Source organism: Notamacropus eugenii, chromosome 1 (genome assembly GCF_028372415.1).
Source record: "Notamacropus eugenii isolate mMacEug1 chromosome 1, mMacEug1.pri_v2, whole genome shotgun sequence".
In the NCBI taxonomy this organism is placed as follows: Eukaryota; Metazoa; Chordata; class Mammalia; order Diprotodontia; family Macropodidae; genus Notamacropus; species Notamacropus eugenii.
The window spans coordinates 729766799-729786065 of record NC_092872.1 but is presented as its reverse complement, the minus strand read 5'-3'; positions in this window follow the sequence as shown (position 1 = coordinate 729786065).

The following is a 19267-nucleotide window of genomic DNA, read 5'->3' as shown; positions in this document are numbered from 1 at the left end:
ATTCTGCACTTAATAGAAACTGCAGAAAGGAATATAATAAGATTCTGAAAAGTAAAGAAGCTCAAGATACAATCCATAATGATTTCCCCTAGAAATGTGAGCCTAATCATCAATGAAAAAATCTGGATCTTCAATCAAAGTGGCATAGGAGACATTCTGGGGTGGGAGAGGGAATCGTGAGTAGAAAACTAAATTTGCAAACACTTCAAAAAACAGACACAGGAAACTGAAATAAATATCCCCACCAACTTAAGGCTAATAAAGGAATAAATTAACCTACTCATAATATCTATAAAAAAACAAATAAAGGGACAGTTAAGAGATACCTTTTAGTTATATAAGGATACAAAAATAAAGAGGCAACTGGATGGCCCAGTGGACAGAATGCTGGGCTTGGAGTCAGGAAGAACTGAATTTAAGGCTTGTCTCAGACTATTACTAGCTGTGTGATACTGGGCAAGTCATTAAACCCCTCAAATAACTTAAGCCCTGCTTTAATATCCTGAAGAAATGGCTAACCACTTCAATATATTTGCCAAGAAAAGACCATGGAAAATATGTCCCACAGCATCATGAAGTGTGGGATGCATCTCAACAACACCAGGAATAAGAATAATAACACAGTGAATTGGTGCATAAGGAAACCACTTTTTCTGATAATGTACTCTGTGTGTATGTGTGTGTGTGTGTGTGTGTGTGTGTGTGTGCGCATGTGTGTGTTTTCATCCTTTGTTGATGAAGAAGACCATGCCATCAGAGAAATAATGACATGACTTACACTTGACTTTGTTTTGAGTGAGGTAGGGCTGCGCACGTCACCAGCTTCCCTTCTCCTCCAGAGTCATGTGAATCCAGTGACCAGACATTCATCAGGATTACTGGAGATGACCCAGGATGAGGCAATTGGGGTTAAGTGACTTACCCAAGGTCACACAGCTAGTGAGTGTCAAGTGTCTGAGGTGAGATTTGAATTCAGGTCCTCCTGACTCCTGTACTGGTGCTCTATCCACTGCACCACCTAGCTGCCTTAAGGTGCTATACCTCTATTAACAATAATATACTTCAAAAGAAAGGAAATTGGAGACCCTGAGGGTTACTGGAATTCAGAAGAATAAGGGAAGAGATTAGAAAAACAATGATCATGAAGAAGGCAGTATGAAGAACTAGAACATGAAATTGAGGACACAGGAATACATTTCTATCATAGGGAAATGTTTGCACCCTCTTTATTTCCTTCAAATATGTTTATTTGTGAGACTAAGGCACAATACATGAAGAAATGAAGGTACAAGATTAAGAAAGGCAACTACAAAGAAATCAGTTAAAAGAGGGAAATCAAATAGTATTTTAGAAGCTTTCATTTTATTCAGAAATAAAGAAATTCAAGAAAGAACAAATAAAGAGAGCATAAACTGAAGAATGAGTGCACTAAGTAAACAGAAAGGAAAGAAATTGTTAAGAAAATTGTGAAAGATAGTTTAAGGAGAAAAAAAAATTTAAAAAAGCAACCAAAAGAAACTGCATAAAAGAGAGGTAAAAGTGAATTTAAAACTTAGATAATGTGAAAAACATGTTCACTATAAAAAAAGAACAACACTCACTGTGAAGCCAGGAAAGTTCTCATTTTACTTTAGCCAATTATTCTCCTTTTGTAGTGAATACATCTCTCTGTAATGGAGAGTAAGCTTGCTCAGACAAAGCGAGTACTTTTTATGTTGTTCTCAATTTGAATTTCTCACCTTGCTCTCCATTGGCTAAATGTATCCTCCTGAACCTCATGCTTCATGTTGTGTCCCCTGGTAGGTTCCCTTCAAACAGCTCCTTAAGCATGTGTACAAGCTTCTGACTTTTTACTTGATCAGAAACCTTGTTCTACTAGGTCACAGTTCTGATTACTTTCTGTTATCACTCAAAGCTGGGGGGAGTTTTAGTCCTGTGGAAACATGATTTTTCCTTTTGTTTCTCACACTCAGAAAAGGGGAGGAGGAGATAAAAGTTCAATTAGCCACTTGAATAAAAAGGGGAAAGGAGAATAATTGAGTAATTAAATAAAAAGTAAAATTCCAAAATGAGGAAAGGTTTTATTTTAATGAGACAGTTTTGTATTGGGATTGTGGGAGTAAGTGAAGAGAGATTCCATGTTGTTAATGCATTAGATATAAAGGAACTTGATAATTCAATATTTGATAAATTCCAAAGCATGTTACTGAATGTAAGATATGTGCGTATGTATGTGCACATGTGTATGCTGTTTTTCCAATGTAAGTGATATATCTTCACATGGATAGGTCTTTCTAGATGTAGCTCAAAGATTGGCAAGAATATATCGCTCAGAGTCTCCTCCCACTCAACATTCCCCAAAAGAAAGTAATTTCTGCCAAAAAGAAAGCAGGAATGTGGGGTCAGAGGCTGGATATCATACTCTCCTCAGAGAAAGACAGAATATGGTCTAGAATTATCTATCTACTATTTGTAATACTTTTAGTCTAAGGGACATGTTTAGTTTTTGGTTCAAGTTGTGGTCTTAATTATCTGAATTTCGACTCCCTTCCCATCAACTATCATTTCCAAAAAGAACACAAATAGCAAATAAAGAATAAACCTATATATCTAAGTCAATATCAAAGCAAATATCACATGAATGTATACCAGAAAATATAGAATGAACTAATGCTCTCATCAGGAGTGAAATAATTAAGCTCTCCCAATAGAAGGATTCAGGTAGTACTCAAAGGAAAATTTGACAACATGTAGAATTCAGTTAGGGTTTTTCTTTCCCTTCAGGGTCTTGAAGCAAGACTGGGACAGTATGTCTTCTCTTTTGAAGCTGGAAGACACAAGCCTGGAATCTGTCTTCTTAAAATTTCACCAGCACTGCCTCTCACTACATCTCAACCAATGAGGAGAGTTCCATACAAATGGTCTCCGAAGTAAGGGTTAAATTAGGAGAGAATTTCTTATGTAATAAGAACTGGTGGGAACAACAACCACAAAAAACTTTAAAGCAGTCTGGCACAGCTTAGGTCCACACCAATAACTTGTATCATATTCTACAATAGATTAAAATAGCTATAAGAATAGAATATTAAAAATTACACCAAAAATTAGAAGAGAATGTATTATTCACTCCCCACAGATACAATATAAGATCTATTCTTAACCAAAGAAGAGATAGAGTCAATTACAAAAGATAAAATAGATGATTTTGATTTTATTAAATTGAAAAATTTATGTGCAAATATAAATTATTTCATCTAGGAAAAGAGAAGTGGTTGAATGGGGAAAATGACATTTGTTTCACATTTCTCAAATAAGGGTATTGTATTTAAGATATAAAAATAACCAATAGAAATCTATTAGACTAAAGGCTACAAAGTAATTGTTCTCCGAAGAACTGCAAGTTGTTAACTATATGAGCGTTTATCATGTCACTAGTAATCGGAGAAATGCAGACCAAATAACTTTGAGATTTCAACTCATACCCAGCAAGCAGGCAAAGAAAAGAAATATTGAGATTACTTAGTATTGGAAGGGTTGTGGAAAGGTTGTCATGGTTGTTAGTTGATCTAGGAGTTGGTTTAAAATGGAAAGCAATATACAGTTGTGTAAACAAAATGGCTGAAGTGTCTATGTCGTTTTACCCACATACTGTTCTGCTTTGCATATTATCGGCAAAAATGCAAGGGTTATTAAAAAGAAAAAGTTTGTGCACAGACCAACATAAAGCAGAACTTTTTTTTTTTCTAGTGAAATAGAAACACAGTAGATCCTTATCCATTTGTGAGTAGCTAAAGAAATTGTGTTAGGTGAATATAATGGAATATGTCTGTGCTAGAAAAAAATGTTGAATATGATGAATACACAGAAGAATAAAACACATGAATTGATGCAATTAATGAAACAGTCAAGAAACTAATAGACACAATAATCACAACAATGAAAAAAGAAAATATAAAACACAAAGTAACTGAAAATCAATATTGGAAAATTACCAAGAACAAGCTTTATATGGAAGAAGAGATATGGGGAGAACAGATGAGGAACATTACAAATATTGTCACTTACTTCTATGTATTAATTTATTTTAATCTTTGTAAATGTTTTCATCTTTTACTATTGCCTCATTTAATTTTGGTAGCGTTCTTACAGAAAATGTCTCTTTAAAGCAGATAAAGGGGAAGAAAATGGGGGAATTTTGATGATATTAGAAACAAAACACTTCAACAAAATCTATTAAAAAAACAAAATGTAAACATCCACAACTCATATGAAACACATCTAAAAAGCAAATTCATAGAATGAGAGGTAGCGAAAAAATATCTAAGCATCAAATGTATAAAAAAGCAGAAGTGATAGTCAGAAAAAATAACTAAAAATGCTTGCCAAATAAGCATGTCTGTGCTAGAAGTTTATGAGAACATGATGAGTCAAACACCACTGAATGACTGAAAAACAAGAAAACTAGGAGACAGGGAACAACTTAAGTAGGTTGTAGCTTCTGTTGGGAGGAAGCACATGATTAAATAGTTTCCTATTTTAACTAATAATTCTTGCTAATCAATCACCATGATGGAGAAATTGTAGGCAGTTTGTGACAGATGAAAAACACCTATTGCCACCACCTTTGCCATAGTTTACCATTAGAGCCTAATGAAGATAGTCCAGAACCCAGATTCAAAGAGCTTTCAGAGTAGCAACGCCCCACTCCAAATAACCAGATCTGCTTCCTACTTTTGCCCAGTAGTCGTTGCTAAAGGGAGAAATCATTGTGGCAAATGGGCTCACCTTCCTCATTATGACCAGGCAGAACTTCTGACCAACTCTCACAATGAGGCAGCTGGCTAAAAGTTCTGGGGATGGCTTCATTCCACCCCAGGCCACCATTCCTACTTCTCTGGAAACATTTCCTGAGGAGACTAGACCCCACAATTGCTACCCTCGGGACAGGTGATTAGTCCCTTCAAATCCTTATGCTTCAGTTTATTCTTCTATGAAATATGGGATTTGGATGAGATATTCTCTAGAATTCCTTCCTGGTTCAGATTGTTCTATTTAATATCTTAAGGAAATTAGCATCTTAAAAAGACAGCGGTGCTTAAAAGGGCAGATATCCAAATTCTAGGATGGGGAAGTAAGGAGAGATTTCTGGGAAGTATTTGATCATTCTTAATTTACACCAGAGAGGTAACAAGTTTACTTTTGCATATAATTAGAGTGGCTGGAAAGGAGCTCTTTCTGTTGAAAAATCTAACCCATCCTTAAAAACTAGGTTACATGATATTTCCATTGAAGAGCCTTCCCTTATCATCACAATCAAAAATGCTATTTATTTTTTCCATACTTCTCATCAAATATAACTCTGTGGCCATGACAATTCACTTAAAATTTCTGTGATTCCAGGGTTTTGCTCCCTCAGAAGCAGCAGATGTTAAATTGCAGATCCTCTTCTGATCCTATCTACCAAATGATCTTGTCACTGTTAAGAGTCTATATACTGGGTCATGGTTCTTCTGTATGTCAGTTCAGGCCTCTACTGTGTTTCCCTTAGTAGGGGAAGAATTGTTTCCTAAGATTCCTCTCTTGTGCCTATTTATATATATATGTGTGTGTGTGTATGTGTGTGTGTGTGTGTGTGTGTGTGTGTGTGTGTGTTATGGAAAAACCTTGCTTGGGTCCTACCCAAAAGGGAGCCTTAAATGAGGGCACACAAAACTTGAATACTCATCAGTTTTTTGACACAGGGAATATGGATTCTAATTCTCCCACAGATTAGGTATCAGTGTCTGGTAGAAAAACCTCATCTTAGTTTTCTTTATATATGCTGCTTATAGTTCTAATGGGTATGTCCCTGGACCATTTTGAGAAGCATCCCCTTTGGTGTTGGGCTTTAAAGTTCTTGAAGAATATCTTCTCTCCAGATAGAGTTTTCTAAATCAATTTTCATGCACTCTTTCCTTGCTGGAGTTTATAAGGATTTTTTGCATGATTAAATAGGTCTGGAATTCTCAGAACACACTCTTCCTGAGATTTTCAGGCCTAATTCTATCATAAACTTTTCTATACCCCCATTTGTTTCACAGTTTCCTTTTAAACCTTTGTAATACCCTCAGACTATTACTCAGGGTACAGGAAATACTAGTATTCCCCTACAGACCTTAATACATAGGATATAGCAATATATTTCAAATGCAGCTTACACAGTTTTAAAAGAACTTGATCCATAATGATCCATAAAAGTATTTAAGTAACCAATATATGAGAGTTAAATATTAAACAGGAATAAATATTTAAGCATTAATGATATACATTAACAGTGAAACAATGTATTATGCAATGTACCCTTAGGATGTAATGAATAAAATAGTTACACAATGAATAGTGATAGAAGACCACAGTCTACAGAAAAAGAGAAAAAGGAACTATAACATTAAAACAAGAATTCTTGCCACAGACATATAGTTTCAGCAAACACATATGAAGCACATTATTAGAAGTATCAAATAGACTATACTCATCAAATGAATGCAACAGATTGATTGTTACAGAGATAAATAGAACTGAGACTAGAAAAAAACACAAAATAAAAGGCAACCAAAATCAAAGATAATTATAAGTAGAAACAGGATTAGTTTCTAAAACCGAGCTTACAAACTTCTGGGATAAAAATGTTTTTAAAATTATATATAATAATGGTAAAAATAAAAAAAAAAAAACCTTTTTCCTTCCATTTCTCTCTATACCCCTGGCAAAAAAGAGAAAAGGGTGAGCTATCTTCAACTCATACTTAAAAGCATCCAAGAAAAATGAAATAAATGAAATCTTTTTTTTTTTTTTTCAGAAGCAGATCACTGAATCCACACTATGTAGCGGGGGATTGGAGAGTGGAGGTGGGTGAAATCTTCCATAACATAAATTAAAAAAAGACAAAAAAAAACTGATCAGAATCCTCACGAATAATCAATTTTTTATTCTACACCATTTGGCCTTCTACAACAACAGAGACAGACCCTACATACAAGTTACAAAGAATACTCTCTTGCTTTGCAGTATAATGGTTTCCTTTGTGACTTCTCAATTTCAAAGGCATAAACACTCCTTTCACACTCAGCATAAGCTTTCAGAAGAAGGGAAGAAATGTTTTTTCTGCACTATTTATTCTCCATGAGGAACAGTCTCACATGGACAAAGAAAACTTGTCTCTACTCTGCCTGTCTCTGTCTCTGTCTCTGTCTCTGTCTCTGTCTCTGTCTCTGTCTCTCTCTGTCTCTCTGTCTCTCTCTCTCTCTGTCTCTCTCTGTCTCTCTCTCTCTCTCTGTCTCTCTCTCTCTGTCTCTCTCTGTCTCTCTCTGTCTCTCTCTCTCTCTCTGTCTCTCTCCATATATATGTACGTATAATGTATATGTAAACATATATACATATATACATACTTTGTACCTATTTCTCTCTACCTTTTAAATAAACACAGTGGGCACAGATTTAAAGTATAATCCAGATTTTCATATATAATTGTCACATACTAAGACTACATAGTAATAAAATACAAACCAATGCATACATAATAAATACAATAATAAATAAAATAAAATGCAAACTAATTAAATAGAGATTATAGCAAGTGGATTTTTTAAGCTACCACAGTCACTTATAAAATTGACTTTTAATAATCCAGTTGTTCATTCAGAAATGGGCAAAGAAAGGGAGTCTAGCGTATATTTGTCAAGTGGTTCTCTGCTCCCCATCAAAGCAATTTGGGGAAATTGAAATATGGGGAAAAATGATCATTCAAGACATCTTCAGCAGAGCCCAATTCCTACATAGCCATTGCTTAAATCTAAAATTCTGTCCCAAGCTCTTCTGTGATTTCCCCCATCAGTGTGTTGACGGTGTGTTCGTCCTTCATTGCCGAAGAAGACCTTGCTATCAGAGAAATGAAGACTGGACTTGCACTTGACTTTGTTTAGAGTGAGGGAGGACTCTGCAGGTCACCAGCCTCACTTCTCCTCCAGAGCCATCTGAATCCAGTGACCAGATATTCATCAGGATGACTGGAGATGACCCAGGATGAGGCAATTGGGGTTAAGTGACTTGCCCAAGGTCACATAGCTAGTGAGTGTCAAGTGTCTGAGGTAAGATTTGAACTCAGGTCTTCCTGACTCTTGCACTGGTGTTTTTTCCACTGCACCACCTCCATCACTTACAGTAGCAATGCTTGATGTCACTCAGCTCTCTGATTTATGTTTTTTCTCTATTCAGAAGTCTCCTTCAATATTACTGTTCCTTCCTACCACTCCATATATAGTCTTTCTCAGGCAAAGTCTGAAGCCACTGAAGACACAAAAGGGCAAATAGAAAGGGAATAGGCATCTGCTAAGCAACTGCTATGTGACAGGTACTGTGCCAAGCATTATCTGTCTACCTATCCGCTAGCATCTCTACCGAGACAATATAGAGAACTTTGAAATCAGTCATTTGCTCACAAGCAGTTCTGCCTATACCTCTCTTTGTTTGACATTCCTACTTTTGTGGTGAAATTCCAAAGGGTGGACTACCTGCTTCCCTAGGATGGGAAGATTTTGCAGTACCAAAATCAGTCATAATAAACTTGACATATACTACCACACAGTAAAAAACGTAAATATCAATATTTAAAAGAACAGTCTGTTTTTCCTAGCACTCTAGGTAATAACTCCAGGATATCGACATTCACAATATATCTGCAATAGAATAAGTACAATAGCAAAACAGTGTAAACTAGCAATATGATATCAGTAGGACTAAGGAACCACAGAACATGTTTAAATATTGATGTTTACTCAAATAAAGATAGAGCAATGCAATGCATATCAAAGAGATAAAATGGCACTGATACCTAATCAAATGCATGTAAGAAAAAAAAAATCATAAGACAACCACATAGGGCAAGATGGCAGCAATTTTAACAATACACCTATATGGTTATTGTGGATGTTAAATGAGTAAACGTTGTATTATCATCTTGCTACATTTGTAATTTGATCTTGGCCATCCAACAAATTTCTTAGCAACTACTATGTACCAGGAATTGTGCTGAGCAATAGAACAGAAAATTCATGGGTGTGAAAAGTGTTGTTTTTAGATTCATTCATTCTAACTGTCAGAACCTAGCCCCAGCAAGACTTGTTGGGTTATAGAATACATTTTTTCCTTCAATAACAGAGGTCACTTTCTCAGTCTGTCTGTTTCAGACAATCCTTCTGAGTGAGAGTCTGATTTAGACAATCTTAGTATAATATTTGGACATTTACTTTTTCTAGTCATGCCATAACATTGCCTATTTCTATCAGACCTCCTCAGCATGGGTAGGTGGTAAGTAGCTTTCAGGCTCTTTCACAGGAGAGATGTACTGATTGCAAACTCTTTCCTTCAATCCAATCTCAGAGAATCAAAATTATATATTAATAAGTAGCTATGTCCAAATCCCAAACATCATCAATATGTTGTAAAGCCTATGATTTATTGATAACTGTTCTTGTACACTACGAATGCCACTCATTGAACCTAAGAAAATATGCATTCTGGTCTCAGTTTTCCAAAATATGAAACTGTAGTAGTCAAAATGGTCATTTTGCCAATCTCCATGAGGATGTAAAGTTTTGGTTCTAGAATTATTGGTACCTACCTAGACTACAGTATTTAAGAAGCTTACTTGCAAAGACCTTGCCTTAGACAGGAGGCATCTCAGAAATGAAGTTTACATACTAAGAAATATGTATATATGTAAATTTACTGAGAGTGAATGCTTTCTGATTTCTGCTGATTTGCAATTGTGAAACAAAGAAAGGGTCAGTCATTAATAATATATGACATGTTCTTGGTGTCCCTTTTCAAAAATAAAAAGGGGACCATGCAGATAAGTTTTAATACTATGTTTGTTCCTATATTTTCCAAATACAGAGTATTAGCTGCTAGTTCCTTTATGGAATAAAATAACCAAACATCTCTCAATTGTGGACCGTAGCACAGTAGCCATCAGTCCTCCTCAACTACTCCCCAACAGAGACTATGAGGGATCAAACACAGTACAGTGCAGCTCTTTGTTGTTCAGTCTTAATTTCAATAGTAATTTGCCATTTTATGAATGGAACTTTTGTCTCAGCATCATTGCTCTGTTTCTTGGTTTCAGTCATATCTTCAAGTCCATCATTAGCCACCTGCTTTTGTAACCAGTCATCCACAGAGAAGAGAGACAGTGAAGGATGATTTCTGGAAACCAGTTTCCCAGGATCAAGTGTTCTAACTCAGCCTAGTGAGCTATCCATCACATTCTTCTGACCCATAATAAAAGTAATGCAAATTTAATCAAATTAAATAAGCAGTTAATAAATTCTCACCAGGGGGCCAAATCTTATTCACAGTCTTGCAGGCATAAAGGGGAAATATAAATAAATAACTCCATCCTTCGTTAGGTTTATTCTACAGTGATCACTGAGGTTCCTAGAGTTATAAACTTGTGTTGTCTTCTGCTCCCCTGTATCATTTTAGTACACATTAAAAGCAGCTTAGGTCAAAGCCCTCTATTTTCTACTTAAATACTGCTTAACTTCTAGTTAGTTCTCCCTCAACTTTTATAGGGAATGGAAAGGGAATGGAGGGAAGGATGGAAAGAGAAACAGAGAGAGATACAGAGACAGATAGACAGAAACAGAGAGAGACAGAGAGAGGGAGACAGAGACAGAGACACAGAGAGACAGAATGAGAAGCAGATCTAGCTCAGTGATGAAGCTTGTCATAATTGTTTATATTCTGATTCTGCCTCTTCTCATTTTTCTTCATTTTCAAAATTTAAGAATCTCTCCCTTATGCTGAAACCAAGTCACTGGTGAAAATGTTTTACAACACAAGGCAAGATTTGTGTCCCTCTACTGAAGACATGCTTTTAAATTGACTGCACACTAATTAATAGATTTCCCATTCTGCCAATTCCACAAATTTTGTGTTCACACTTTCCATATGGCAATTAAGTCAATTTTGAGATCAATGGATTTTTCTTGTATAGAGATCGTGTTTTTATTTAATCTTATTTATTATTTTTTGCTTGTCTTTTTCCCAGATTGTCCTTCACTTCAGGATATCTTTTTAAATTTTGATCTCATTTCTTTGGCTAAATTTCCCGTTGTGGATTCAGGTTTTAACTTTTATGCCTTTTCTTTCTGCTGTGCAGGACAGGTCTTGTAATCAGTCATCTCTTTTGATGTCTTTAAAGATTCTAGCTTTTCTCTTCGTCCATTTTGAAATAATGTAGTTTCATGCTTTTCTAGGTAACCAAGCGTTCTGTTTTAGGAATTTGTTGGTTCATTTTCCTTTGTTTTGCAATGTTCATTTAGAGAGTTTTACAGACTTTTAGATATTCTGGGGCTCATTTTCCATCTAATTTTAGAATCTTGTCCATCTGCTCATAGTCTAGATTTTTATCTGGATTTTCTTTCTATTGATATCTCTGGTGCTTTTAGACATTTGTCTCCTTATATTCTAGTGTGGCTAATGAATTATTTTTCCATCTTAGATGGAGAAATCTTAGTCCTGAGACTAGATGACAAAGCTTTCTCAACAACTTTTCATGATGAGGAATTTGCTTTTCACTGACCTCGTTCACTGACATAGATGAGTTCTGAGGGTACAGAACTGGCTCCAGATATATTCCAGGTCCCATTACTTCAAACTTTTGGGGCCATACATATTGCTCCATTGACCTAGGTCTCTTCATCTTTTAATTCTATAGTGAGAGTGAATAAGCACCTGACAGTTTTGTGGATTTGGGGAAGAGGTGGGTGATTCATGCAAAGTCTGATGTCTCTTAATGTAGAGACAGTCTCAGGCAGAGGAAAAATTGCCTGTCTTCTTATAATGCCTTCTTTTTATATGGACGGCAGAGTCAATGCTCACTCATTTTTGCACCCATGTGATGATTTAAGGTTTGAAAGCGCTGTGGATCAGAAAGTCCTTGCACTAGATGGGAAATTATAGAACAGATACCAAAACAGAAACCCATGTATTGGTTTAGATACCAATGTGTTCCCTTATGTTTAGTGATCTAGGCAGCCCACTGCCATTTAACTGTCAGATTAGCTTATAAAATGAAATATTTAATTTAAAGATATAACAAGAAAAAAACACACAGATATTTCTCCCAGCACCTGGGGGAGGCATTAGCTCCCCTATACTCTTAGTGTTGAGAAATAAATTAGGCTGAAAATTTCTCTCAGTACTTAGAGAATAATGGTCCCATAATTTCCAATTACAATATTCCCTCCTTCCTCAGACTAGCTTCCCAGGAACTTTGATCCTCAGGACTTCTCTACTGGATTAGTTCAAATGTCTAAATTCCAATATTTCCATGGCTCAGGTTTCCAGGTTTGGAACTCTATTGCCTATACCTAGAATTGAAAATGGCAAACAAAAACCCCACACCTTTTTCTTGGGGTTCCAAGTCCCAAGGGGAGTAATAAGTGACCTATTCTTCATCTAACTCAGTACCCCTCTTGTGAGTTAATGAATCTTTAACCCCCTTGACACCACCAGACAGAGACAACTGTGTGCCTTCTTCATGTAGATTTAACAGATGTAGGAAGTTCCATAAATTTTGCAGGACTTAGAGAGTTACTGATCTCTGCCACTGGTTTAAATCCTCACTGATGACTTCTCCCATTTTCAGGGCTCTAAGCCCTCCAGTTTCATTTAACCACTTAGCAGACTGTCTTTTATAAATGAACATTTATTTCAAAAGTATGGAAGAAAAAGAATCAGAAATTCTTCCACCATTTCAGGGTTATGATGAATACACACACACGCACACACACACACACACACACACACACACACACACACACACACACACACACACACACCATATTGGTCCCTGGGTAGAGGAGGGGAAAATTAGTTTCTTGGCTTAACTCAATTTGTACATAACACATTAGTCTCATCATGTTCCAAGTTCAAGCTCCCATTGGGACTATATCTTGGCTTAGAGTCATGAAATTAGTTTCTCAGGGATTTTGTATTTGGTTAGGTACAATATCTGACTTGAACCCTTAGCTGTAAGGTCCTTATGACTCGGGTTTCCAGGTCAGAGACTACGCTCTTTGCACCTAGAACTGAAAATAACCAATGAAAACAGATCAAAAGTCAAAGTTTGTGCTTTTTTTTTAAATTTTTTTTTCATAGCCATAGAGACTGAGGAGAAGAAGACAGCCATTTCTCTACTCAGTTGACTTAATGGTGACCCTGCTGTGAATGAATGAGTCCACCCCTGGATTTTACTAGGAAGAAAAAAAGTGGCTCCTTCAGGTATATTTAAAGCCTTTTCTAGATACATATGCAGTTGAAGGAGACTGTTACCATCCATGTGGAAATTCAGTGTAGGATGACTTCTCCCAGACAAAATCCCTAGTATCATCCATGTTGATAGCTCCACTGTAGGTGAAATGGTCATGCTCCAATGCCCCATTATGCTTCATGTTCTAGAAGTTGAAAAAACAGTCTCTATAAAATACATTCTAGAATATTCAAAGAAAAAACGTTAAGACCATTGAACAACAACAAAAAATTTTACTGCTTCCCCATTTATTTTTTTAATTGTGACAATTGATATGCTCCTCTAACCCTAAAGTGCTTATCCCTCATGATCTTTCAAAGATTACTGAAATTGGTTCAGTGATTAAGTCTGCCAAGTAATTTGGGTATATGTCACCTGAGATAAAAGTTCAAAGATCATCAAAGATATTTTCCTCCTCTGTCTCTTCACTCATCTCAAGGGTTCAATCATGTATCAGCTATTATTTTGTTTTTGCTCTGTTCTTTCCAGCTCAAGTATTTTCTTTGTAAGAAAAAAAAAAAGCAAAATGAGTTGAACAGCTATATGTGCCTTTTTCCATTATCATGTTGCCCCAAATTGCCATTGCCAGAGAGATTTAGGATGCCACAAGTAACTATGGCAACCTAGCAGACTTTTACTCAGAGTTCACAGCATGGATGGCATTGATTTTGGCAAGGAAGAAACTGGAAACAGTACAATTGAGAATGTCTCAGCTGAATTGTACAGAAAGATGAGGCATGCTGAGCATCAGAGTGATGCATTGCAATCTTTGCATATCTCCAGGAGTCATGTGATTGATTACTGTCATGGAGGATGAAGATCACTGTTAAGTGATCTCATCCTCTTCTAAGGCAGAGACTTCTGAAAGTGGATGCACATGTTGCATATGAGAAGTATGATCATTTGTTTTAGTCATACTGCAGAGTAAAGAGATCTCAGAGCAAATCCCCTATTTTCTGCTTAATTAATTTTTTAAGGTCCAACCAAAATCTTATTTTTTATAAGAAGCATTTCCTAACCCCTCTTAATTCTACTACTGTACATTCTGTCATCTCATTTTTTGTAGATAGATAGATTTGCCAATATTTCCCATTGGGTTGTATGTTCCTTGAGGGTGGGTACTGCTGATTAGTCTGGCTGTCATAAGTATCTTCTCCTTCCACTCCACCTCTGTTTGCCCATAAGTAATTTCCCTAAAGCTCAGGTCTAACCATCTCAGGGCTTCCATTGCTCAATAACTGCAATGATTATTCTATTACCTCCAGGATTAAATATAAAATCTTCTGTTTAATATCCAAACCTCTTCATACTCTAGACCTACCTTTCCATTCTTCTTATACCTCATATCCCTTCATGTTTACTTCAATTTAGAGACACTGGACTGCTTGCTACTTCTTGAATAAAACTCTATCATTTGGTCCAAAGCATTTTCATTGGATATCACTCATACACAGAATGTTCCTTCTCCCTGTCTCAATCTCCTGGCTCCCTTAAAATCTAAATAGGAATCTACCTTCTACAGAAAACCTTTTCCAAACTCTTTTTTTCTAGTGCCTTCACTCTGTAGATTATTTCATATTTTTCTGTATATAGTGTACTTGGACTTAGTTGTTTGCATATGGTTTCCTCATTTAAATTGTGAATTCCCATGCCCAACTGGCTATAAACCTGAGCATACCCATTGATCTAGCAATACCACTGCTAGATCTGCATCCCAAAGAGATCATACAAAAGGAAAAAGGACTCACATTTACAAAAAAAAAAAAATTATAGTAGTTCTTTTTCTGGTAGCAAAGAATTGGAAATTGAGGGAATACTTTTGTTGGGGAAATGGTTAAACAAGTTGTGGTATATGAATGCAATTGATTGCTATTGTTCCATAAGAAATGATGAGCAGGAGGATTTCACAAAAACAACCCAGAAAGAGTTACATGAATTGATGCCAAGTAAAGTGAGAAGAACCAAACACTGTACACAGTAACAACAACATTGTATGAGGATCACCTTTGATAGACTTCGCTCTTCTCAGCAATACAATGTTTTAAGAAAATCTCAAAAGACTCATGAGGAAAAATACTATCCACATCCAAGAAAGATCTATGGAATATGAATGCAGATCAAGGCATACTATTCTTTCTCTCTCTTTTTTCTTTCTCATTGTTTTCCCCTTCTGTTCTTTGCATCCTTGGTGTTTAACACAGTGCCTGGCACATGGTGAGTACTTAATAAATACTTATTGACTAAGTGCTAAAAACATGAAGACACACACACACACACACACAAACACACACAACACAGCAATACAGGTCCTGCTTTCAAAGAGCTTATAATCTATTCAAGAGAGAAAGCTTACAAATGGAGGCAGAAAAGATTTGGGAGAAAGGCACCTGGAATTGGGGCATGATGAATAAATACAGGGAAGGGAAGTGCATAGGGAAATTAAGATATGACACACTTGGGATCATTTTTTTAAAATTTGCTCCTGGTTTTCTGTCTCCAACCAAGGGAAAGTAGAGATCTTGGGGTAGAGGGAGGTTACTGCCAGATGTGAGATACAGGGTTGATGTGATTTTACAGAATGAAGAACAGTATGTGACCAAGGAAGAATTTGAACCCAAATCCTCCAATTCTAAAACTTGTCATCTTGCATAGTATAATACTACACATGGCTATGTTTCAAAATCCTCTTCTACAGAACCTTTGGTTATTGTTACTGTCCAGTTCCAGTAAGAAAAGATTGGAGAGTAACAGTTCAAGCTGTCATTCTATGAGAGAGTTATATTATAACACTTAAAAAAGTTGATAAATGAGGGTTGATGGAGATGATTTGATAGTGTGCAGAATGCAGGGAGAAATAGAATAAAAAATCTTTCTTGGAAAAACTGCCTTAGCAGTTACTTATGAAGAAATACTTTAAAGAGACTTCTATGACAAGTAAATATAGAGACCCTTAAGAGTGATGATTTGAAAAAAAAATGGAAAATACTATTTTCCTGTCATGACTAGAAAAAAAAACAGAGAAAAATAAGATTGTGAGGCCTTATTTTGCATTTTAATACTTTACTCTTTATCTCAGGAAGGTGAGAAGCATTTTTTTTTTTAAAGAATAGACTTGCTGTTGTAAGTGAACTAGATGGTGAAACTATGTTTTTGGAAGTAAGGAGAAGTCATCAGTAGTGAGAGTGACAGTAAAAAAAAATAGTAGGTATGGAAAGATAATCTACCTCTACAGTCCCATACACCCCAAGAAGCAAAGTTGTTTTGTTTTTGTGCTTCTTTTAAATGATGCATGGTTAACCAAACGTAATTCTCAGGTTCTTCTTTATTGTGCTACTTTCTTTGTTAGAATAATCTCAACAGGGGGTGGAGCCAAGATGGCATGTGTGTTGGCTCTCCCCACACAGCCCATAAAATACCTGTAGAGAGGGACGCTCAACAAATTTTGGAGCAGCAGAATGGAGAACAACAGAGTGGAGGAGATTTCTAGCCCAGGGTGACCTGAAAGGACCATGGGAAACATCTGTTACACTGGACGCTGAGCGGAGTCCAGCCTAGCCTTGGCTGCAGTTTCCTTGGGAAGGAATCTCCAGTTGCAGCAGGTTCCCAGATCCCTCAAGCCACAGGCACCAAAGGTCAGTGACAGATTTTTTTCAGCTGGGAGAGAAGGGAGATGGGCCTTCCCATACCTCCAGCCTTAGACAGTGGCCCCAGAGGTCACATCAGGCAGACAGCAGCAGTTCTCACAGCAGCCCCTACAGCAGCCTGCATCCACTGTTGGACTGTAAAAACCCTGGGGGCAGGGAGCAGCCCATTCTTACCTCAGCCCTGAGCAGAGGCCCTGAGGGAGCTGCTCTATATCTCACACTGAATGGTGGCCCTGCCCCTACAGCTTATCTGAATCTCATCCCTCAGTGCTGGCTTAGTGGAATTGGAGGCCAGGTGGCTGTGGAGAGGAAACTCTGCTAAGATTCTGTGCACAAAAATCACTCCCTGCTCCCAGACCAGTATACATGCTTGATTGTGTCACCTTGAAGGAACTGAGATCTTACAGATTCCCAGAGTATACCCTACTCTTGACCAAGGACCCAAAAGCCAAGTGACTAGTTGGGAAAATGCCCAAAAAGGGGAAAAAAATAAGACTACAGAAAGTTACTTTCTTCGTGAACAGATATCTTCTCCCATCCTTTTGGATGAGAAAGAACAATGTTTACCATCAGGGAAAGAAATAAAAGGCAAGGTTTCTGTATTCCAAACACCCAAAATAAATATTCAATCATCTCAGGCCATGGAAGAGCTCAAAATGGATTTTGAAAAACAATTAAGAGAGGTGGAGGAAAAATTGAGAAGAGAAATGAGAGAGATGCAAGAAAATCATGAAAAGCAGGTCAACACCTTGCTAAAGGACACTCAAAAAATGCTGAAGAAAATAACACCTTGAAAAATAGGCTAACTCAATTGGCAAAAGAGGTTTAAAAAAACAATGAGGAGAAGAATGCTTTAAAAAACAGAATTAGCCAAATGGAAAAGGAGGTCCAAAAGGCCACTGAAGAAAATAGTTCTTTAAAAATTAGAATGGAACAGATGGAGGCTAATGACTTTATGAAAAAGCAAGAAATCACAAAACAAAACCAAAAGATTGAAAAAATGGAAGCTCATGTGAAGTATCTCATTGGAAAAACAACTGACCTGGAAAATAGATCCAGGAGAAACAATTTAAACATTATGGGACTACCTGAAAGTCATGATCAAAAAAGAGCCTAGACATCATCTTTCATGAAATTACCAAGGAAAACTTCCCTGATATTCTAGAACCAGGGGGCAAAATAAATATTGAAAGAATCCACTGATCACCTCCTGAAAGAGATCCAAAAAGAAACTCCTAAGAATATTGTGGCCAAATTCCAGAGTTTCCAGGTCACAGAGAAAATATTGCAAGCAGCTAGAAAGAAACAATTCAAGCACTGTGGAAATACAGTCTAGATAACACAAGATCTTGAAGCTTCTACATTAAGGGATTGAAGGGTGTGGAATAGGATATTCCAGAAGTCAAAGGAACTAGGACTAAAACCAAGAATCACTTACCCAGCAAAACTGAGTATAATACTTCAGGGAAAAAAAATAGTTTTTCAATGAAATCGAGGACTTTCAAGCATTCTTGATGAAAAGACCAGAGCTGAAAAGAAAATTTGACTTTAAAACCCAAGAATCAAGAGAAGCATGAAAAGGTAAACAGCAAAGAGAAATCATAAGGGACTTACTAAAGGTGAACTGTTTACATTCCTACATGGAAAGACAATATTTGTAACTCTTGAAACTTTCAGTATCTGGGTAGTCAGTGGGATTACACACACACACACACACACACACAGAGAGAGAGAGAGAGAGAGAGAGAGAGAGAGAGACAGACAGACAGACAGACAGACAGACAGAGAGCACAGAGTGAACTGAATAGGTTGGGATCATATCTTAAAAAATGAAATTAAGGGGTGAGAGAGAAATATATTGTGAGGAAAAAGAGAGAAATGGAAGGGGACATATTGTCTCTCATAAAAGAGGCAAGTAAAAGATTTTCAGTGGAGGGGAAAAGGGGAGGGGTGAGAGAAACAACATGAAGCTTACTCTCATCACATTCGACTAAAGGAAGGAAAAAAATGCACACTCATTTTGGTATGAAAACCTATCTTACAATACAGGAAAGTGGGGGAGAAGGGGGAAAGCAGGGTGGGGAGAATGATGGAAGGGAGAGAAGTGGGAGGAGGAAGCAATTAGAAGTCAGCACTCTTGGGGAGGGACAGGATTAAAAGAGAGAATAGAAGAAATGGGGGGGGCAGGATAGGATGGAAGGAAATATGGTTAGTGTGATACAACATGATTGTTATGGAAGTCATTTGCAAAACTACACAGATATGGCTC